At 40.8% G+C, this 24,090-nt stretch overlaps 1 protein-coding gene across 6 annotated transcripts in view; it reads left to right on the forward strand.

Annotated features, from left to right (window-relative positions):
* The window catches only part of FHOD3 (formin homology 2 domain containing 3), a 407,821-nt gene that overhangs the window by 35,849 nt on the left and 347,882 nt on the right, over positions 1–24,090 (forward strand). The window lies entirely within an intron of this gene.

Below are 24,090 nucleotides of genomic sequence, written 5' to 3' on the forward strand. Positions count from 1 at the left end.
TGAGAGCAGTTGTTTCTGAGAACTCTGAGATCTTATACGATAATAGTTGGTGTAGAAGATTATGTTGGGACAGCGCTTCTGAAGTTATAAACTCAATTTCTTTGTGCCTTGAGGTTTAAGTCCTCCTTCTATGTTCTTGGAAGAAAGACCTTTATTGATTTCTTTTTTCACTCCTGGAATTGATTTACCCAGCCTGGGGGTGGGGTGGGGTGGGGTAGTGGTGTTTTTTGAATATTTTTCTTTTCCTCTCTTGCATTTTTTTCTTTATAATTATTGCTGGCACACATGGATTGCTGTGACACAGCTTTCCATCAATCTTCTCTGATGCAAACTGAAAGTGAAAACAAAACTTAGCGTCAATGTGTGTCTGTGTGAATGCATGTATAAAATTTGCTGTTTAGAAGAATTTTTTTCTGGGCCTTTTAAGTGATTGTCTTGCTTAAGATACAAAATGAACAGACAGTCTAGAGATATTTTTGCCTTGCTGGTTGCTATATTGGACTGGATAGTTGTAATTAATTTTATGGGTGCATTTTGGCATGGACTTAAGGCATGTAAGGCAGCTGTGCCAGAAGGAAATTAACTACATTCTGAATTGGTGAGGGCTTGTTAACACTAAGAGATGCAGCCCTTTTACTGATACTGGTTTCTCTACTTTTTGCGATAGCTGTCTTGTATGAAGTATTCATCAAGCAAAGAGAAATTTAAACTGTGTCTGTGAAGTTTATTTTATGTAGAGAAGAATCTTAAATAATGTAATAGGTATTCATGCGTGTGCATTTGTGTACGTTGTCTTCATACATACCAGTTTTGGGCATGTTTTTATAAGTATTGGAAAATAAACTGGTCTGTTAGAAACTACATTAGTTTGAAGAAAGTTCTTCAAGACACAGAGTAGCCAATACAGATGAACTGAGCCTCCCTCCCTATGCAGTAGGAGTGCCGAGTATAGAAATTGAACTAATCTTCAGTTTTATGCAGAGGTGATAAAAATAATTGCAAAGAAGAGCAAGTACTTATTTCCAGGTAACTTTATAATTAGTTGAAAGCCAGTAAGATGAAGGAAAAAGTTTCTCTTTTGATAGTTTTTTTTTTTTGTAGTAGTATGTATGAGTTATTAATTCACGCTTTCTTTCCTTTCCATTGATGCCTCTATGAATTCTAGTAATTTTAACATCATTGCCTTTGCTACCCGACAATGGCATTCCCAAGCAATTCAGCAAGCTGGAGACTGGTTGGTGCTTTTCTTGCCAGACTTTACACTTGGAATGGCAAGCCCTTCCACCTTGTTTTAATTTCTGCTTCCTTTGGGCACATAAAATCAATGATATGAATTGTTCCTGAAACATGATTCTAATTTTTGCTTTGGTGGCTATCCTAGGAAGAATATCAAAACAAGTGGAACTAGCTGTGATGCTTGGAATTGCATGTCCAATGGGTTGTTTTGAGCTCAAAATCAGGTTATGTTTGTGTACTTTGCATGTGTGTGCAGGCCTCCTCTTAATTGTCCAACCCTATTGTCAGTTGAATAATTACTTCTTCCAATGGCTTATCCTGCCAGGTAATGAGAAGTCTGCTGGGAGGTCCTTCATTCCTCTGCAAAGTTGGATAGGGAGGTGTGAAACTGGGTTTATTAATGTGCATCACAAAAGCATGGCCTACATGTTATTATCATAATTTTCTTTTGAAATGGGCTTTGTGAAATGAAAGAGAACAACATTCATGTCTGTTGTTGTCATGTCCGTAGCCCTCACCTTCACCCGTCTTGTCCCTCTGGTAATTGTGGGTCAATAGAAAGTGTCACGTTTACATGTTTCAGCTGCCTGCCTTAGGTGCAATACCAGGACTGGCGCTTAGGTGCTGCCATCGTAGCTGTTGTGACCCATTTTTCTTTGATGTCTTCCCACTACAGTCCCCCTTCAGACCCTGCTTTCTTACCTTTATGGTTGATAAATTACGCAGGCAGTGGTAGTTGCAAAAGGCTGAAGGGGTGAGAATGGAGGGAAGGAAGAATGAAGGGTGTGTTGGGGGGTAAATTGTTGAGTGGACCACAAAGGAACACAAAAAGATACACGTGCCCTGCTGCAGGGGGAAGAGGGGATGATTGCCTGAGGGGATGCTCCCATCAGCACCTCTGCTGAGGTGCCCGTAGGTACAAGTGGTATACTTCCCTTGAATAATCCTACCTTGTATTAAACTGCAGTGCTGCCTAAGGACACAGGGGTTGTGCTTTAACTTGATTGTTGTGATGTTGAGGGTTTTTTGTTCCACCTCCCCTATGCACATATACCCAATAACTTGCAGGTTGGAGCCCTGAAATTCTAGCGTTTTGTTGTGCTGTGGTGGGATGCAGCTCAGTGAGGTACAAAACCTTGCATTCAGCAGTAATTGGCTAGAGGACAAGCAGGTACTGGTCAGGCAGAAAATGAAGAAAGGGGAACACCTGACTTGTCAGTAGCTTGGCAGGAAAGGTTCTGACACTTTTGGGAACGGTGAGCTGAAAGCGAGCCAGTGATTATGGTGCTGTGAAAAAGGTATGAAGCATCCTAGGGTATAAAGCAGGAATTTAGCCAATGAAATGCAATGAACTTGGTATCTTCAGTACTAGTGAGGCTTCTGCTGGATTTCTGCATCCCATTTTTGTGCAGGTTTCAAAGAGAGAATAGGAAGAAGATAAACAAGAACAACCAGAACTTCAGGAATCTGTGAGATAGCTTCCCTGTATGACTTAGTAATGTCGTCACTTCAGAGTAAATGCAACTCGTGTGACGTTATCCAGAAAAAAAGGGTAGCAAAGACAATTAGGAATGTCTCCCTCCATCCCAGGTTTCTAGCAAACTAAACTCTCTGGGCCTTGCAGCTCTCATCTTTTGCCCCTGCAGGGACCAAGGTGCTGAGCTGGAGCGCTCCCAAGCTGGAGCTGCTGGCTGAGGGCATTGGGGACTTAGCAGCCTGCTGTCTGGGAGGGACTGGCCACAGAAACCGCTTAGTGTCTCTCTTTCTCTCTGGGTCATTTCAAGGTCCTGCTCTTAATCTTCAAAGATTTAATTTTCTGAGATTAGGCTATCTCAGGACCTGCCTCTCTGCCATGCCCAGGCTGCTGTGCTTATCAGGGTCACTGAAGCTTGCTGAACTCTGAATGAAGGACTTAGTAGCTGGATATTCATAGCATTTGTCTAGGTCCTAAATTGTGGAAACTCCTATTAAGAGTGACCAGAATGTCCTGCAATCTGGCTGTTTTCCGCATCTTGTTGCCAAATATTTCTGTTTGCCCAGGTAAAGTTGTGAAGATTGTGATTTTTTTTAAACATACTGCTGAAAGGAGACTTATAAATAAATGAACCATGCAGAAAATATTGTCTTTCAAATTTTTACTGGTGTGAGAAGCTGCGGGTATCTGTTTTCTCTTGAAAGGATTGAATGAGCATAGTGAAAAACGAGAAGAAGGATTTTTCTTCAAGAGGAAAGAGGATGGTGGTGGCAGTTAGACTGGAAGTTTATGATGTGTATCTGTAAATAACAGGTATAAGAAACACATGCAGTCATACACAATTTCAAATGAATGCTCTTCCATTACTGAGAGTAATGAAATGAGGCTTTTGGTAGTTGTTATCCACTTCAGCAGAATCTAAACTTCTGTTTAGGGAAGGAGAAAACCCAACGCACGAGCCCACTTAGCCTGTAGGGCTAACTGAGCAAAACGTGACTGTTTTCTTGTATCCACAACTCTTGCTGCTGCCATTTGCACCTTTGGGAATAGCTGCGGGATTCAGGAGAACCTGATTATTTTTATATGGGTTATTTGGGACAGTGAGGATGAACAGCTGGCTAAGCAATGAGGCTGGCCCTGCAGAAGGTGTCACAACCAGGAAACGGGTCAATAAGAGCATGTAGGAAGACTGCCTTTTTTTTCCAAGTCTAGCAGGGTTGGTTTGCTTGTGTTGTGTGTGTTGGGGTTTTTTCAGTGACTGTTTTTTGTTTTTGATTTATTTCTCCTTACTTCCCCCACAAGTTATTCCGTGGATGCTTATTTGTGTGAGGAGGTAACATGGAGGTAGTTTAGGTGGGCTGGCCTTTTTGTTAAGGTGCCTGTGACAGGAAATGCCTTTTTTTTTTCCCCTCCTTTGCTTACTTGTGATTTTATAAAGTGAGCAAGAATTATCAAGCAGTCCTAATGGTAGCCCACAAGGTGTCACAGTCCTGAACCGTGGAACACAAAAGCTTCTTCAGACAACATGCTGCGAGCAATAGATATGTCCTTTGGGGAATATATTTTTAAGAGTTCTGTTCAGCAGATAGATTGTTTTAAAGTCCTTCTGACAAATCATTTCAGTGCTGATGTTTTTATGTTCCTTCTAGACACCCTGTCCTAAGCCATTTTTGCTAGCTGAGTCCCATTTCAGTTGGGTGCCAGATGTTTTTGCTCTTGATGCTGCTGTTCATTCTGGGCCCTATTCAGAATCTGTTGAGGGCAATGGAGTCTGGCAGGGATCTTTAATAGTCTTTTCATGCTTATTTTTTGCCGGCTTAGACTTTGATAAGCACAATCGTGAGAATAAAAACTTTTCATAACTTTTTTACATGAGGACGTTGGGGATGCATATGAAGGTTGACTTGGTTTTTGTCTAAAAAAAATGATGTGACTCATTTCTTGAAGCACTACTGCAAAACAGCAGATCTTATGCTGATTTTGTATTAGTTTGGACAATGTATTTGTATTAGTTCACTGTTGGAAGATGCTCTCAACTTATGACAGCTTTCTCTCCATGTTTTGTCTTGATGTCATTTCTGTAATGTTCCTCAGTTCAAAACAGCAAGAAAAATAAGGGACGTGCCTGTGGGAAATTGTCATGGTGCTGCTGCAAACAGCAGAGACTGTGGCTGCTCATTGCAATGATTTACTTATGTTTTGAAAAATGCATTAGTTCATCTGAATATTTTGATTTCTGTGATATTTAATTTTTATTCTGACCAAATACTGAATCTGAAAAATGTATTGGATGGTCACAATGAAAATGTGAATTAAGCACCAAAAAAACCCAAAACAAAGCAAAAAAACCCAAAACAGAACCAAAAAAACCCACCCAAACCCCCAAACAAAGAACCAAAGCCACAGAACACCAAACTAAAATACCCCAACAAACACAAACAAAACCCAGTCAAGACAAGCTTCTTTCTATCAAGACAACTGAATTAGTTTAGGAAGCTGGTGCACACTTAGAGTGGGTGGGGTGTGGAAGCCTTTCTCGTGTTTTGCTTAAGGCACTCTTTATCTGTCATGTATCATCATCTGTACTTATCCAGGTTCAAGGACCACAAAGGCTCAGAACTGCAGAGGAGCATGATGTTGTGTGGCACTGAGCCACAAAGTGACTCAAATGATGCTGCTTTTGATCTCAGCTCTCTTAGGCCTTGAATATAGCCTGGTGTGTTTAAGGATTTCCCTAAGGGGGACCTTCCTGCTGTCTCTCATGCTCTTTCACTGTCTAGATGTGTTCAGACTGTTAGATATCTGAGAGGTTATGGTAAATTTTGGAAGGTGTAAAACTTTCTACAGGGTAGCAGTATTCCAGTCTATAATGTATCCGATTAAGATGTTGAACCACGTTTTGAAGTGAATGATTAGCTAAAACTTTGCTGTTGCAAAATAAATGGCCATATAGATTAAGTTTTCAAATTGCTAATGAAATAAATTGTTTTTCTGGATGGCTAAGTTGGTGCTTTTTTAATTCCCTCCCTCCCAAAGTTTGAGGACAATAGCAATTACTACGCATGTTTTCAAAACTTTATGCAGCTTTTTAACTTCTAATTTTTAATCCTAATAAAATGTTTTTGTTTATATAAGAAAATTGGATAGAATGATGAATTAATCTTTAGGTGGAAATGTAGAAATTAATTTTCATAGTTACCTTGAGATATTCCTTCACAGCAAAATGAAATAAAATAACAGGTCCCATACACTTTCACTGCCTTAGAAGAATAGGCAAGACATCTCTTGAGCATTCATGCTGCCACAGCATGTAATCAAGAATAATTAAGCAAATGTGCATGTATTTAATAGTTTGACAAATGAGACGTATGACTTTGAAGGAATGCCTTTGAAGTAGGATGGAGGCAATTAACACTATAATGTTCCACCACACAAATTACTGACCAGTTATGAGATAAGGATTTCTTGTCAGTGGATCTTCTGTGCACGATACCTTGTGAAGATGATGGTTGTCAAATTAAGCTTTACTAGTAGTAGTAAAATGCTACTACTTTTGTAGTTAATGAATACTGTTGTATGAATGTACAATCTATTTAGAAAACAAGTATATGAAGAAATAATGGAGAACTTGAATAAATTTTACTGTAGACCAAGGCTTATTTTCTCATGCAGTCTTAGCTTTAAAGCTGGATTGATGGTGGGGAAGTAAGTCTCTTCTGGGTATATCTCAGTCGGAGACTACAGCCACTTTGCTCACTCCAGAATACACAAAATACAAGATCTGTCTGGGCTTGTGGAAAGAACCTATGGCCACCTAATTTGGTGGGCTGGCCAGGAGGGGGCTGGAGAGTGGCAGTAAGCACTGAAATTACAGTGATCACAAGATTTTGGTCTGTAGTCGAAGCCTGGGGACATCAAACAGTGGTGCAGTCAGTGTACCTTACAGCTTTATTCCTGTTGAGACACAGAATCTGCAGGCAAGTGGCTTAGGAAAAAGTTATGAGGGACTGCACAGTCTTACTTTCAGTGGTGTGCTGCTGTGCCCTTCAAAGGCAAACTGAGTTGGTTTTGCTCTTCTCCCAGCGCTCACAGTCTTCCGAGCTGTGCCATGCTCCTTCCAGCTGAGAAGGACCCAACATCCATAGTGGCACTTTCCCAGCCTCCCAGAGGAGGCAGGTCATTGCTTCATGAGCTCTTCCCCCTCTGTGTGGTTTTGGGAGAGCACGAGCCTGGGACTGGCAGACCCATCCAGGGCAGGTCATGGGCAGCTCTTGAAGTCAATGCTTGTGAAACTCCAAGGGGCCCAGTCGTCTTAACCCATGCACCAGGGAGTAGTGTGAAAAGCTCATGCAAGCTTTTGGGGTGTGGGGCAGCACCTCAAATCCCAAGCACTAAAATGTTTTGTGGTCTGTTGGTGTGGTTTTTTTTGAGAGCACTTTAGTCATGATTTTATAGCTTGTGGTTGTCAATGCTGAAACAGCTGTGTTTCCTTCTCCCCCACTTTGCCTCAGAGTTTACTCACAGCTCTCTGTTGTTGAGGGAAAAATTTACATCTGTACCAAGATATCTGTGGAAACATTTGAAGATTTGCTATTTTTGAATTTTGGTGATTACCGCTGGCAAACGAATGCAGTAAGAGTGCTTTTCTTAAAAAATTATTTCCATTGCAAAATGTATTGCAAAAATACTGTTGTGCTTAGCTCTCTCCCAGCCTATTGCATACCAAATACAGTGCCAAACCAAAAAACGTGTGAATAATTCTTACAGTTTTTCCTAGGACAACCTTTTTTAAGATAGTCTAATTTGGCATTCAGGTTTAGATGTGCAAATAGCTGAGGAGTCCAATATTTTAGGGTGGAAACTTAAATAAAAGCAGCTTATAGAAACAGATGATGCCAGGTTTTTTATTTTAAAACATTTAATTTTATTAGTCTTGAAGCTCCTTAATAGCTGTGTTTGTACCCCCTTGTTGATGATGAGGTTATAAGGTAAGTGAGCAGCTCTGGAGGCTTGGAAATTTGTTTCTTTTCAATTTGTGAGGAGGAAATCCCTTCCTCTCTCCCTAAACAGATCATCTGCAGGGCTTCAGGTAGGGCTGCCGGAAGGTGCGGTAGGGCTGCTCCGAACTCAACTCCGGTTGCGAATAAAACCATTGATCTGAGGATCTAGACCTCAAACACCACCACCACAGGGTGCACCCACCGTCTGCCCCTGCAGCTTGCAAACGGATATAGAATTGCAGCGTAATTGCCTGGAGCATGCAGGCAGCCAAGGGAGTTTGTGTTGGGTAATTAGTAAAACCTGTGAACTTTCTACGCTTCCTATTCCACAGCAACTGTTCCTGTGCATGCTCCTACCCCACGGTAAATGCGGAGTAGATTTGTGTAGGCAGGCTTGCACTCGGTTTATCCCGTGGGAATTTGTCTGTGCGCTTGCAGGGGGGGTGCGTGTGTGTGTGTGTGTTGTTTTGGTTTACCACTGGCTAGACTAAGGTAATAATCTCCTGATAAAAATAAGTGTCTCCGAGTTCACCAGGGGAGGTTAAATTATAGCTTAACCCACTGAAGATCTGTGTCTAGCCCAGAATCTCTGGTAATGAAGCCATGAAAACTAGTGACCTCTGCCAGGGTTAAGACCACAGCAGTACTGTAAAATATTGATTTATTTCACCTTTACCGCTCAGTAACTTCTCACTAGCAAAAGCACTGATGACCCAGCAATAATGCAAAGCCCATTTCCTAAAGGGAATTAATATGGAGAAATAAGTGGCCTGAGGGCAAGCTGTTATATTTAAGAACTTGAATTTCAAGTTACAGGTGAGCCTAATATGATGCTGATGGAAAACTTCCAAAAAGCAGAGATGCACAAAGGAAAATATTGATCAATGCAAAATAGAATTTATTTTTATGCACTTATACTTACATACATACAGGCATGTCCTACTGCAAAGTAGGATGGTTTTAAAATAGTTCTTGCAGAGTCTGATCTCATCCTGAGAAAGAGTGTAATTGGCCAATTAAGCCAGTAGGACAGCGCTTTGAAATATGTTTTGTGTCACTTTGGGAAATCTCTTCTTTGCATTGTTATCTTTTTAATATAATCAATTACATTGGTAAATCATAAAAGAAAGGTTTTTTTCCCCTCAAGGTATTAGAAAATGATTTCTAGGAGAAGAGAAAAGTTTATGAAAAATTATTAAAGCTGCTTTTTCCAAACTACTTAAGTTTTTTAAATTATTTTAATTACAAAAAAAGTAGACCTCTTTTGATACCATAAGTAAGAGTTGGGATCTTTGTGAGAATGAAGTGATTGTGCAGGTGCCCTTTGCTTCTGCTCACTGACTGGAATTTTTCTAATGAAGTTGTTTTGGGGCTTCTTTTCTCCTGGAAGCAAAACTGTGGGTCCCACAATGTGGTCGGGAGCACCAGAGGAACCCTTTGCCTGAAGATGTGGAAGCGTCAGGTGGCTCAGCTGGGGAACATTTATTTATTTTACTTTCCTCCTTGCCCGTTTGTTTTGTAGGTTCTCAAAACTGGGTGGTGTGTGTGTTTGTTTGTTTGTTTTTCCCCAAGGCATTTGTTGATCCAAGTGCAAGGAGGTTTTAAATGAAAATCCAAATGTAACATGAACTTCAAAGTGCAGGTGATAGTAAAAACACGTGACCAGAAGGTACCCAGTGTAAAGAGGCCTGGGAGGAACATGCAGCTAGAGTTTGAGAGCTACTGGCGGTGGTGGGAAATATATAACTGAAGAATTAGAAAGCATTGATCAAGTGATGTGTCATCTCTTCAGAAGAACGTGATGCGAGGTTGACAAGAAGTGAGGAAACAAGCCTTCCATTTTTGTGTTTTACCCAGAAGCAATATTATTGTTAAAATAGCACTTCTAGTGCAAATATCTTCACCATTTGCCAACTCATAAGGTTTGTGTGTTCTTAATGTAAAAATCTAAGGCGGAGGCTTAACTGATCACACCATCCATGTTTTGCAAAATGACAGGATAAACTTCCCACTGAAAACAGTTATGTATGGGTTGAGCTTTTGGGGTGGGAAGGGACACAGCTTTGTTCATGAAAAAGGGCAGTTCTTGAAAAAAGGTTACTTGCTGACTGTGGAGGCAGCAGTCAGCCCTCACGTATTTTAGGGTCTGTTAGAAGGTTATTGTTTTAATGCGTGGAAATTGAGCCATTAACAACTGAGGAATAACCAGCATGATGATTCAACATGTTAGGGGGAGGGGGTGGAGAGTGGATTCTCATTTTCCAGCTTCTGAGGCTTGCTTGCACAGAAACTACTGAAAAGGACAAATGGAACAAATGTTCCCCGTTTTAATTTGCTGTGTTTCACACTGCGTGAAAGTGATTCATTGTCTTTTGGCAAAAATCACTGCCTTGTGGTGAGGTACACAGAAGACTCCACCTAACCCTTTCCCGACATACACTCAAAATATATTAGTAATAAATAATTAGGCAATATTAATGTGGCTTATAATGCATACTTTGTGAATCCCTTGAGTGTTTCACTCAACCCTTTTGAGTTGCACATTTTCTTCCCCCTTCTCCTTCCATCCTATTTCATTTCCATTTAAAGAAGGGGGGGGAGGGAAGAAAGATGAAAAGTCTGCCTGGTAAATGTTGTGCTTGGGAAGAGTAGATAGATGTAAAAACCCAGCACCTCATAGTGACAGTCTGTATGTAGTCCTTATTTGCACAGTTGCACAGGCAAGGGTGTGTCAGCCAGGGTGCTCTTGCTTTCCTTGCATTCACATGTAACTTTTGCATGGTATACAGAGTATTAATAGGAAATGAGGCAGTTAATTGTTAAATTCATGCTGGCAGACACAGAACATAATATTGGAATAATCCGCAGGGGAAAAACCATGTACAAGTCTCGGCATACTTTGTTCCTTTGCATACTGTTGCTTACACTAATAATCTACAAGATTTTTCCTGCCCAGGTTTTGCTTAGGGAATATGCCATTGGGATTATTTCTACCTGGATTAGTCAAGACTCATTTTTTTCTTTTATTTTAAGTGAAGAGTGAACAGGCATCTGAATAGTCTTTGTCTCTTTACTTACTTTTATCTACTCTTGTCAAATGATTGTTACTTTAGTAAATGCGTTATGCTCCAGGAATGCTTTGAATAAAACCACTATGTTAAATGATTAGACGACTTGCAAGTGTGTTGCAAGAACAGGATGCGGACACATTCTGACGTCTAAGTTTTTAGGTGGGAAAACAGGTAAGAAAGGAAAGCTCAGTGACTTCGCTTGAAGATGAGTGTGTGTGTGTGTGTGCCTCCAACTGCCTGTCATGTTCCAGAAAGAGGTACTAGCGCTGTCATCCATTTGAAGTCTATTAGGGGTGAATCTTAGCATTTAAAAGACTTTTTTAAAAAAATGTATTTTATTTCCTGAGCTCCTTTGTTTCCATTATTCAATGAGAATAACGTAAGCTTGAACATGACAGTTGGATCCTTGGATGATGATCTGTGAAGAACTTCAAAAAGGTTATTTGTTTGGATAAGATTTTCAGATGACTTTCAGAGATATTCTTAATTCCTCTCCCCAAGCACGTGTGTGCTCTCGCTCTGACTCAAAAGACTTGGCTTTTATACAGCATTTTTTTAAGTGTCAGAATTTCTTTTGCATCTCGAGTCTGCAATTGAGTGGAGAAACATATCGTATTGAAACTGCAGTCAAACTTGTATCTTAACAGCTTTGAAATAGAAACCTAGGATTTATGCTGTCTGATTAATAGCAGGTTAAGAAATACTTTCCTTATTGTGTGTGTGCTGGCTTGCAGATCTTTTTCGGGGAAACCCTGATAGACTTAAGTGCTTGAACTCTGGCAAAAATTTCATCCTTTATGCATTCAACACGGAATAGTTTGTTTTATAATGCTGATGAGGAGTATCTTAAAATATGAAGTGCCTGACCGAGGCAGCAGCCCATTGCAGAAGCATTTTCCACTCCCTGTAAGGTGTGTGCAAGTGAAGATGGAAACGCATGGGTGCTGAAATGAAAATGGGAAAGTCAGTTGCAAAAATAATGCACTTTAGTGTGTCTGTTGCCGTGCATTTGCTTCTGGTGGCATGCTGTTATCCACTCTTCTCCCATGGGAATCAGTGGCTCCTTCTTGAGTTTAGGGATTGTTGTTGGATGCTGTTCTCATTAAGCTATTCCTCTTGAAAAACACAGATGTGATTACTGAAGAAGGTTGATGGTCCACCAAGAAACCTGAGTGCTATGAGAGGCTGTAACAAAACATGAAGCATGTGTTGGGCATGTGTGCTTTGAAACCCTTTCAGTAAGAGCAGCGTCTGTGTTGGGTAGGTTTTCATAATAAATAGATGCAGAATTGTTACAGGATAAGTTGTCAAATTAGGCTGCCTTTATATGCTGGCCAAGTCTGAAAACATTTTCAGTGTTCATTATGAATTGGTAGATTTACACAATTACAGAGTTGAGGTTAATTTTCATCTGGCCTACGCCATCTTTGGGCTAAACAGTCAACGGCCCATGGTGTTAGTTTAGTGTGATTCGGTAACCTGTTGTGTTTGATTTGCTAATGGTCAATGGATGATTGGATGATGAAAATATCTGATTATTTCAAGAGAGGCTTGGGACAAGGTGAACTGATGCCTGGTTGATCTGATACCACCTGGTTCAGACTTGGCCTTTCTTTGAGTGATTTACTGTATCGAACCTAATAACAGTATGAAAGACTGGTTGTGGAGAGGGGATTTGAAGGCTGGGTGGTGCGAAACCTTCCTGTGTAACAACACTTGAAACTAAACAAAATGCAAGGTGCCCATAGGGTTTCCCAGTATCTGATTTTACTTTATTTTCCCTAATTTGTTGAAACTGAAGGGGGTGAGCCTTTATCTAATGTAAAGATTTTTGTGTAGTGTTTCACAGGTTAGATGCATGCAGCAAAATGAGCCAATTGCTCTTTACAGTGGTCCTCTGAAGGAGGATGAGGAAGAGTGGATTTGAGGAGGGAGGATGTAAGATGTGCTGTTAGCCCAGTGTAGCGGAGCAATGGGAAAGATAAGGTCCATGCTCTGGACTTCCAAACTTAGAATCCCTTTGCTGCTGTTGCCAATTTAAACTTTTAGGATTTGTTTGCCATCCCATCCAGGATGCCTTGCCAGAAGCTCAGCTGGGATCTGAAGGAAATGCTACCTCCTAGTTCAGAAAACACAACATATACGTGCACATCCAAACTACTCCAGTTTTCAGATGTTTTGTGTAATTGTCCTTTCTAGCACAGTAGGGTTTTTTACAGAACGAATGATTTTTGGTCTCTGAGTTATCCTAAAGAATTATCCCTATCTAGAACCAACTGATAACACTAAACTTGAAGGCTGAAATCCTTGCTTGGAACAGAGTGAAAGCAAGGTGTTGGGAATATAATAGTTCAAAACTGCTGTGAGGGTAGGCTATGATTGTTGTTTATTATTATTATTAATTATTATTATTTTAATTTAAAAAACCACAAACAAACCAAAATCCCCACAACAAGATGCATCACACTTAAAGAAAGTCCAGACACTAGTGTAGTTGGCTTAGTGGTATAATCCAAATTATAGATCATAGAGATGGGGGATTTTGCTTATTTACTATGTAGCCATGTGAATGAATGTGTGTAGCACTTCATGGAAGATTCGGATTGAAGCTTGCCATTACGGGGCTACCTTTTCTTATATTTCTTAAAAATGTAAAAATAATGAAAGGATGTTCAGACCCTAGCAAAGAGTAGAGCTTAGACTCTCCTATATACATTAATTGAAAGGCTCCAAGTTTTTTTGTGAACTAAAATAGTTGCTTCTAACAGCACTAGACTTTGCTTCTACTTGTGATTACTTTTTTATGATTCAAGTGTCTGTGGAGGTTGGGTTTTTTTTTTTAGGGAGTATGTTGAGGAACAGTAAGTTTGCTTGACAGCTGACTATGCTGCTAAAGTGTGTTATTAAAATCCTTGGAGTTGATTTGTCACCGTGCTATAGACCTGTGGCTTTTTCCATGGTTGTAGAAAGTGTCATGTAGAAAGGAAAACAGGAGCCCAGAAGGGTGTAGCACAACCTGTTTTCATAGAATTGGTGATACTCAAACTTCTAATGATCTCCTCTTAATGAGCTATGAAGTAATCATTAAGAAAGCTTGAAAAGTAATTTTTTACTTCAGTTTCAAATGATAAAATAATGTGCTTTCAGAAGCATGAGATAGTTTTTTTTTTTTTTTTTTAAAGTTAAATTTTTTTGAGTTGAAATACGTAGGCCTTTAGCAAAATATTAGTAGGTCTGAATGGTTGCCTGTCCTGAAAGAAGCATTCATCAGGAAAGAAAGAAAACGTCGAAACAGAAAATGAATGCTAATTGATGCATTCTCCTATCATACAAAGATGAACTTTGACAGGGAAGTGACTGTGGTCTTCCTTGCTAATAATGGCAATGAATCATAACCGGGTATTTATAGAAAAATCCTGTTTTGATACCAGCAACTCTTCAGTATGAATTGGGGGGGGGGGATGTTGGTCTCCTAATAAAATAGGCTCCCTTAAAAATAAAATTCCTTTCAAATTTTCCTTGAAATGTTAAGAGGAAAACTGTGGAGGGGTTTTGGTTGCTTTTTTTTTTTGTTGGTGGTGTGTGTTGGTTGGGGTGGTGTGGGTTTTTTTGTTTTGTTCATTTTTTTTCCTCCCTAATGCAAGAGTCTTAGTGTTTCTCTTCTGGTCAAGGAATAGCTAGGCTCAAACCTAGGCTTTACTTTGGAACAAGTAACTATTTAAGACAGCCAGTCTAGGTACTATTTTCAAAGTGTCATATAAATTAAGTTTCGGAAATGTATAATTGAGTGAAACTATTTGAAATACAGCAGATAAACAATGGCAAAGTAAAGCATTTATATTCCACATGACAAGCACATGGTCAGCTGTTGGCATGTGTTTATTTACATTGAGTTAATAGAGAAGTTAAATGTAGAAAACATTCTGGATCTTGGTAACTCCAAAGACTAGAAGTTAATCTAATAGCAATTATGACTCTGATACAGGTGTCAACAGAATCTGATGTCAACATGATATGTGAAATTTACCTACTCTACTGCTGCTAAATTGCAACTATTAAATTAACTGTATTAAATACTTCTTGGCATTTTTTTATACACACTAGCCAGCTGCACTCACTAGAACATACTTTTTCTTTTTAAAGTTGTGTCACAACTCTTACTCTTGTAGTTTTTAAGAGTAGAATACAGGCTTAGTTACATGCACAGGTTTTCCTTTTACTAAATGAAGCCTGTTTGTTTGAAATTTTCCCGAGTATATTTTTGAACCTTTTTTTGGTTTTAATGCAGGTGCCCTGTCTGTCCCGAGGCACCCCCCCTCCCCGCTCAGGTATCAGGACAAACTCACCCACAGGCATGTGTTTTAATGCTATTTGGCCAGTAGTTCATGGAGCTATGAAATCATGGATGGATTTTAAGTTACCCCTTTTTTTGGGCATTTATTATTGTAACATGATTGAAACTAAATTGGTGTGAGCGAAATCATGGATGTAACAGTTTTCAAAGGTGATCTTCCTTTTGCAACACTATTATTCATGCTGTGTGATAGTCAAAAGCATTCAGCAGGGAATTGCATAATTTTTATTATTATATATGTTACTAGTCTTATTGTAATTAGCTTCTGTATGGGAATTCTAGTATGCCTAATACCCATTAAATGCCTCTGTAGCAAATTTTCATCTTTATAATATCTGGTGGGCTAGTGATGGAAGTAGTACCCCTGTTGAAGCTTGGAAAAGAGGGAGAAACTATTAAATTACAATGATCCTGAATCTCAACAAGGCTTATAATCATTATGTGCTGATTTCTTAGGTCCTTGTGCTCTCTTTCTGATGACTGACCAGTACTTGCTGTCTAGTTCTTCCAGCAGATCGCCACAGGCCTTTAAATTTCAGCAGGGCTGGTGAAGTCGGCATACATTGTACCCTGCAGACTGCTGAAGCACTGAAGAATACCATGATAACAATGCCTGTTCTATGTTACTTTAAGGCATTAACAATTTCTTTTAGTTGATTGATTTTTCAGGATGGGAGGAATAATATGGCTGATTATGTATGCTTCCTTTTTCTTTGCTAACTTGATAAAAACTGATCTGGAATATCCCTTTATAATTACTTTTCTGAGATAACAAAGCAAAATCTGCTCATTTTTTCCATTTGCTGATTTTTGTCATCTTGGAGGATTTGTGTATGTCAGGAGTACCGGAGTTCAAAAGTATGTTCAAAGGTATGTTGAGGTAAAAGAAAGGCAATTAGAAGGTTAGAATAGGTTGATAAGCTGAACGTCAGACCTTTGATGTTAGAGGAGCTCAGTTTTGGATCACAGTGGGATTAAAATGGTCCTTCATCCCGCTAGTACTAGTTTTGGGAAGTGTAGAAACAGCACTGTGTGCTTTCTGTGTAGCACTTCTAGATTCTGCTGTACGGTCACTACAGAGACGAGGCAGAGCCAACTGAAAGAATTGAGTCCAGTTGGCAACATAAACAAAAGTAACTGTCAATAGCAAGTTGTGTGCTGAAGCTGAGAGAAGGGGGTTAGACAGGTTAAGACAAGGTGATCTCCAGAGGTCCCTTCCAACCCCTACCATTCTGTGATTCTGTGACCTTTTTTATTTCCTGGTGAGCTGGAGTCCAGTTCTGTTCCTTCATTCTGCAATACCTGGTTGCTGTTAACCAAAAGTTACACATATGTCTCATTTGTATGTTTAAAATCAAGATTTTTTTAAAGTGAATTGTGAAAGAGTAATAGGACAGCACTATAGCACATGCATGGAAACTAGATTCAGGATGCCTTATGCTGTCTTGCGGTTTGTCTTCAAAGCTGTTACCGCAAAACTGCTTCACAGGAATAGAAGGAGGGGACTTCCAGAGGTGGGATGGATTCTAACACTTACATGTTAAAAATAGCTCAGAAGTATGGCAAAAGTTTACTATTAACTGGACATATCTACCAAAGTGTCATCAATGCTTTTAGCTTCCAGTCATTGCAACAGTAAAATTCCTCTGACTCTATAGATACTTGCTGAAATTAAACCAGAAGTGGTGTACTGGGTTTTGGTGGGGTTTGGGGTTTTTTTTATTGTTGTTTTGGTGGGTGGTGGATTTTAGGTTTTTTGTTTGATTTGTTCTGGTTTTTTTTGTAGTTTGAAGTACTTACTGATACCTCTGAGATTTAGATCGTTGGCAAATTCAGGCTGAGTCCTGAACTCTTTGGAAATAAGATGGGTTATGTGATAGGTTGCAAATGGGAATTATAGATGGTGTAAGGCAAGGATGACAATGGTTTGTATAGTTGAATTTCAGCATAACAGCCACATCTCAGGAAGGCTTCAAAGGGTGCCATTGTATGTGCTGAAGGTTTGGAACAAGTTCCTCTACATTATATCCCACAGCAGTTCCTAGAATGTCAAGTTTTGCATATAGTATCCAGTTTTTCCATCTGCATGTGGATGTACAGGTGGCAGAATATTGGACTTTTTCCTTCCCTACCTTTCTACAGGGACATCAGGGTGTTCTTTTTTTAGCAAATTCCATATATTTATATACTTTCCTGACTATGTGCCAGGGCTAATTCTATCCTAAATGCTCCCTCTGTGGTACCAGGAATTGTAAATTAGTCTGCCTGCTCCTGGTCAATAATCTGTGAAATTGAAAGAGATGGGCTTTATATTATTGGCTTAACTGGTCTCCTAAACTAAATCTTGGAGAGGAAAAAACAAAGTCAGCCACCCTTTCTTCATATGTCTTAACTATGCAAGCAGGGAAAAAAAGGAATGCACGCAGTTTTATTTCTGACGAAAGATCTCAAACTCCTGTCCTTCATGCTTGCTTAGTGTAAGTTTTACTGCTTTTATTAAATGAAGAAAGGTATGTCAGGAACATCACTGTAAGAAAATTGTTTTCAATTAGAAATGTGAAATCTATTTAAAATCTCATGCCTCATACTAGGAAATACAAATTCATACTGGGGGAATTCAGGGGTCACCACCCTAACCTAGCAGGTTACCATGCCACTGACTTGGTGGAAGGTAAGCAAGTGTTCTAAATAAACCTTCCCTGTGCAGGCATTGAAATCTCATATATAATGCTACCTTTACTATTATGTTATTTACAAAAACCTCATACTACTTAATATATGTAATCATTACGGCAAACATAGTCTCTTTCCATTCTCTACCCACTGCCTTTGTTATTTACTGGTGGTTAGTGATGCTTTCTGGAAAAAGGATTGTTTCCTTTGTCTGTCTCAAAAGCCTCAACGAGCCTGTGATTTGGATAGGAGAGCCTACACATTAACGTAAAGAATTGGAGACAGCAACAGGAATAATATTAAAACTGAGCTTTACGTTGGCCTCAAATCAATGGATAAGAATTTTGGTATGATCGTGAAAGTATGATAAGAGAAAAAACTATTCAACTGCAGAGAGAGCAAGGTTTAAAGCTCTGACCTACACTGCAGGTAATTTCCTTGTCCCTTAGTAAGATTTTCCAGTACATGTAATGCCTGTACTGAAAAATTCACCCCAACTATAGGTAGAGCCTTTTGCTCAGTAGAAAGGAATTAAAGAGAGGGAGGACTTGTCCTTGTTTCTCTCATGCTGTTTTGTTTCTGGCTCAGCCTCGTTACTAGAACCTCCCTCCTGTGTCACTGTCTCCGCATTCTTCTCCTGACTTGTGCTACTTCTTTTGCCATCAGCTTCTTCCGTACTGAGTTTCTCTTTAGCTCTGAATTACTCTGCCAGTGTTTTGCTGGAGAATGGGATTTCGGTTGGCATTTGTGAAGAAATTTTTTTTCTTCTTAGTGGTTGTGGGGGGTTTGCCTTTTTTTTGTTTTTGTTTAATTGTATCTATTAGGCAAACTGGTACCCTCCTGCTCCCCTTTTCTTTACTAAATTTGTAGGCATCAATAGCAAAATGAGTTACAGACCAGGAAATGAAGTTGCTACACACTTATCTGCATTTGAAATCGGTCGTTTTTCCTTGCTCAAAAAACCATGCCTTGAAGTTTACGAATGGCCTATGAGTAGTTCTGTCAAGGTCAGTGGGCTTACTCATGCATTTGAGGCTGTGTATAGAAGGAGAAATTTAATTGCACAGCTATCTTGGGGCCTTAACGTGAGATGTTTCCTTTGAGGATGGGTGCTTTAGATTTCCAACAGCTTTGAATCCTTAAGACTGGATGAAACAGCTTCCTGTCCTGTTGATTGTATGCTGCATTAATTTGCTCCTTCCTTGTCTAGTGACTGGAAGGATAAAACTGCAGCTTAGCAGTTGCAGACAATTTCATTTAAGAGAACATCTAACCCAAAGAATTTAGCAAAATTATTTCCCATTTCCAGAGGTTTCAGTGAATGTGGAACGAGGAGCACATATGAAGGGTCACAGTACCTCATAGTCATTTTTACCTCTGATGTGTGCCACTGTATCTGAGACCGCCCTTGGGTGAGGCTTGGCAAACAAGTCCATCAAGGAAGGGAGGTCATGAAAAGCAGTCTTCTGTATTAAATCAGGTGTTGGGGAGAGCAGGCATGTAGTAAAGTGCAAGATTGGCTTGGACAAAATTGCTCAAGTGTCCTGGGTGCTCATGCCTGTGCCCTCCCAAAAGAAAAACAAAGAACCCCACAAGCCAGGTGCGAAAAAAAGCTGAAAAATATAACCCAAAGGGCCCATGAAATAGGCTTCTTGACATCAGCAATGGCAGCCTAGTTAGTGGCTTACTGGATTCTTGGCTGGTCGTCTTTTGGAGGTCTTTGGAGGGTTTTTTTTCCCCCTTTTTTTATGGGCGTGTGTTTAGTCTTTGGTTTTTGATAGCAGCCCCCTGGGGCCTCCTCTCCTATAGTACTCTGGTCCTCATTTCAATTTTTCTTCTTCTTTCTTGGAATAATTGGTGGACCTCAAACTAAAAAGGTTCCAAGTGATCCCACAGAAAATATCTTATATTAAGGTACTATTCAATGGCATAAAATATTCTGTTGTTGTTGTTTTTCTCTGATTGTTTCTTTGTCAGCCTTACAGGAAGATCTGAAAATGGATATCTGTTTCCTCCTGCTTCCTGTTCTATCGCTGTTGACCGGTCTTTGCAGGCAGCTTTGCACAGCTCAGACATCAGATGGTTTTATTCTTTCCTACTCAGTCTGGCTGTGGAGCCCAAGGATCTCGCACTTGCTTTAATAGTCAGATATGCACTGACTCTTCTATACCATTATTATGTTGTTTTTCCAGTGCTATAGAGGATGTCTAGGTGGTGCTTATCTGAAGGCTTTAAGCCTCCCTCTTCTTCCTCCCCCCATCCTGTAGACTCAGAAGCACAAAAATATGGTCCTGTAATGGTCAGAGAAAAGAAATCATATGGAGAGCATAGAGTGAAAGGCATTCCTATGTGTGGTGCAAGTTGGCAGGGCTTGCAAAACCAAGGGTGAATCTGGTAGTGTTCCTCGCTTCCCCTGCACTGAAATGGTGGCTGGTCGCAAGTAAATTGGCTGTTTGCTCCCACCGCCCCTGAGCAGCCTGTGGAGCAACAGACTACCTGTAAGGCTGCATCAGGCAGAATGGCCGTGCTTTCCTTTCAGTAGCAAATACATTTTTGCTTTCTTCCATTTGAAACCCCTCCCTGTAAGTCAACAATCGATTTTAGGAGGAGGGGAAAGAAACCCGCAAATCTGCTTTTGGAGACCAATTTAACTAGAAGTCGTTGTTGCTACATTTCATCTCATTTTTGAAGACATGATCTTCTGGTCAAGTGTTTGATTCAGAGAGAAAGATAATATTTACACCACTTGAAATATTTTACTGTAGGTTGTCTTCTGAAAAATAATGGCATAATAATAAACAACTTTCTTTTGCCCCTCACATCTGTACACCCCTTATAATCACTTGTGTAGACATTCTGTGAGGACTGTACAGTGCTTATGTACCAGCAATATTTTTAAGGGCTGGACAAGACCGAAGTCCTGATAGAAGCAGGAGATGGGCAGCTGCCATGGTGCCTGTTTTGATGATGGGGGATGCAAGGCATAGAGAAACTAAACTCACATGGTCAGAGTAGCTGAGGTCTGGCTTTTAATGTGGCACATGGGCACCTCTGTGGTGCCTTACCTTACTTGCTCACAACTGTGCAGGGAAGCCAGGACAGCATGGAAATTGAAAATGGGCCTTCTTTGTCCCTGAAGGAGACCTTAATGCCTGAGACATTCCTCTTTTGTTTCCTTCTATAGAAGAGATGTCTTCCTTTTGTCTGAAGTACTAATGGAGGGTGAGAGATTTAGGAATGTTTTGGTTTATTGTCTTTCAAAGAAAACCCAGTGTACCCTAGTAAGAATATAATGACTCCTGTGCAAGTGAGGAGATATATCAACAAGAGATGCTCATATTAGTATTTTAAGTTTGCTACTCTGTCAAATATTCCTCAGATCCTTTGCAAATTAAATCATCTGTAGGAGCCCTGGCGCTCCTGTGGGAAGGGGCAGCCATTCGAGATCTGTAGGATGTGAGCACAGGCAAAGAGCAAACTTCAGCTCGCTCAGAGCTCAGATGGGAGGGATTCCATGGGATGCTTCCATGGAAGATAAAGGAACTAGTGAGTGCTGGGAGTTCAAGTACTCTCTCTGGGAAGCACAAAAACAGTTTATCCCCTATAAGGGAAAGGGAAGTAAGCGGAGCAAGAGGCCCCCTTGGCTCAACCATGAATGCCTGGGTCTACTCAAATCCAAAAGGGAAGCATACCAGAGATGGAGAAGTGGAGGATTATCTGTCGAGAGCTACAAGGGCATTACCAGAGTGTGCAGAAATGCAGTTAGAAAAGCAAAAGCCCAGCTTGAATTGAAACTGGCCACAGATGTCAAAATTAACAAGAAAGGGTTCTTCAGGTTTGTCAGCCACAAGCAGAAACAGAAGGAAAACATAGGCCCACTGTTAAACAGAAAAGGAGAGTTAGTCACCAACGATGCTGAAAAGGCAGAGGTCCTTGACACTTTCTTCACCTCTGTCTTTACCAACACTCTTGGGCCCCAGGCTTTGGGAACAAACTTGCTGGTTGATCCAAACACCGACCCATCATCAGTGAAGGAAGGGTTAGTACATGAATTACTACAGGAGTTTGACCCCTATAAATCGATGGGCCCTGATGCCATCCACTCGAAAGTGTTGAGAGAGCTGTCTGACAACATTGTGAGGCCACTCTCCATAATCTTCGAGAAGTCGTGGAGAACGGGGGATGTCCCAGAGGACTGGAGGAAGGCAAATGTTACCCCTATCTACAAGAAAGGCTCGAAGGAGGATCTGGGTTATTATAGGCCCATCAGCCTTACTTCAATCCCTGGGAAAGTTATGGAATGAATCCTCCTGGGGGCCATCACAAGTCAAATGAAGCACGTGACTGGGAAAAGCCAACATGGCTTCGCTAAAGGCAGATCGTGCTTGACAAACCTGGTGGCCTTCTATGACAAAGTGACTTGCCTGTTTGACATGGGGTGGGCAGTGGACATTGTTTACCTGGACTTCTCCAAGGCTTTTGACACAGTCCCCCATGGAGTGGGGTCCCCTGGGGATCAATATTGGGCCCATTGTTATTCAACATATTCATAAGTGGTTTGGATAATGGGATCAAGTGTAGCCTGATAAAGTTTGCTGGTGACACAAAGCTGAGTGGGGAAGTAGACACTCCAGAAGGCAGAGCTGCTCTGCAGGGAGATCTGGATCGGCTGGAAGAGTGGACCAGCAAGAACCCTATGAAGTTCAACACGGAGCAGTGTAAGGTCTTGCACCTGGGAAAACATAATCCAGGAGCGCAGCACAGACTGGGATCCACCTGGCTGGAGAGCAGCTCTGTGGAAAGGGACCTGGGGGTCCTGGTGGACAGGAAGCTCAACATGAGGGAACAGTGTGCTGCTGCGGCCGAGAAGGCCAACAGGATGCTGGGTTGCATCAAAAAGGGCATCACCAGCAGAGATAAAGAAGTCATTATCCCACTCTACTCAGCGCTTGTCAGGCCACACCTGGAGTACTGTGTACAGTTCTGGTCCCTGCTATACAAAAAGGATGTGGACAGGCTGGAAGGGGTCCAGAGAAGGGCCACCGAAACAATTGAAGGACTGGGAAGCTGCCATACGAGGATAGGCTGGGAGAACCGGGTTTGTTCAGCCTTGAGAAAAGGAGGCTTAGAGGGGATCTCATCACCATGTACCAGTACTTAAGGGGCAGCTACAAAGAAGATGGAGGTTCCCTTTTTACATGGAGTCACATGGAGAGGACAAGGGGGAATGGACACAAGTTGCTCTTGGGGAGATTCTGATTGGACACCAGAGGGAAATTTTTCACATTGAGGACAGTCACCCATTGGAATAATCTCCCCAGGGAAGGGGTTGATTTGGCCATGTTGGACTCCTTCAAGAGTCGTCTGGGCAGGGTGGTGGGCCATCTTGTCTAGCCTGTGCTCTTCCTAGAAAGGTTGGACTAGATGATCCTTGAGATCCCTTCCAACCTGTGATTCTGAGAAAGGCCATCTCCAACTGAATCGGCAGGAGTTTAGGTGGTCAGAGAGTCAGTCCTTGACCTGGAATTGCTTCAGGAAGCTTTAAAATCCAGACTGCAGCCAGCTCTTATGGGGGAATAGCATGTTGCTGCTTGGTACTTCAAAAGACCTGCAAACCAGCAGCCGTGTTAAGAAGAAGGTTCATGCTTTTCCTGCTTTATCCTAATGCTGTTCAAGCAGACCCTTCAAAGACCAATTTCATTTGAGGTTTGATTTTTTTTTCGTTCTTTTTTTAAAACCTGTGGAGAAAGGTTGCCATTCTGAAACTGGAACTGATTCCTTTTTTACTGAGTACATAGTTCCACATTAACCATTTTTTTCAGGTACTTAATGTGGGTTTTTTTCCTGTATTCTTCTGAGAGTGATATTTTTCTGAAAATATTTGTCACTGTTTCACTGACCTGCCTTCTGCAAATTCTTTAGGAGATGGTATAAAACGTTCTTTTCTTGTTGAAACTAATGAAAAATATTTTTGTTCCTCAAAACAACTGTGGGCAGGATAACAGCAAAGTGGGGAAGAGCCTTTTTTCTTGAAAATAGTGGATTTGTTCTGATGAAGTTTCAGCCAGTGAGAAATTCTGCTGGGTGTCTGGGTGAAAGGGTTGGCCCTGAAATCTCTCAGCAGAATCGTAATGCCTATAACTAAGGAAGGTTGTGCTGCTCTTTAATTTGCTTTTAATTCGTGTGTAGAAGTGGGTCTAGGGTTTGCATGACACAAACTAAGCTGCATTTGAATGTGTTCTAAAACCAGTTCCGCTTCTTGCATGTTTTCCTATGAGAAAT

This window comes from Phalacrocorax aristotelis, chromosome 2 (genome assembly GCF_949628215.1).
Source record: "Phalacrocorax aristotelis chromosome 2, bGulAri2.1, whole genome shotgun sequence".
Classification (NCBI taxonomy): domain Eukaryota; kingdom Metazoa; phylum Chordata; class Aves; order Suliformes; family Phalacrocoracidae; genus Phalacrocorax; species Phalacrocorax aristotelis.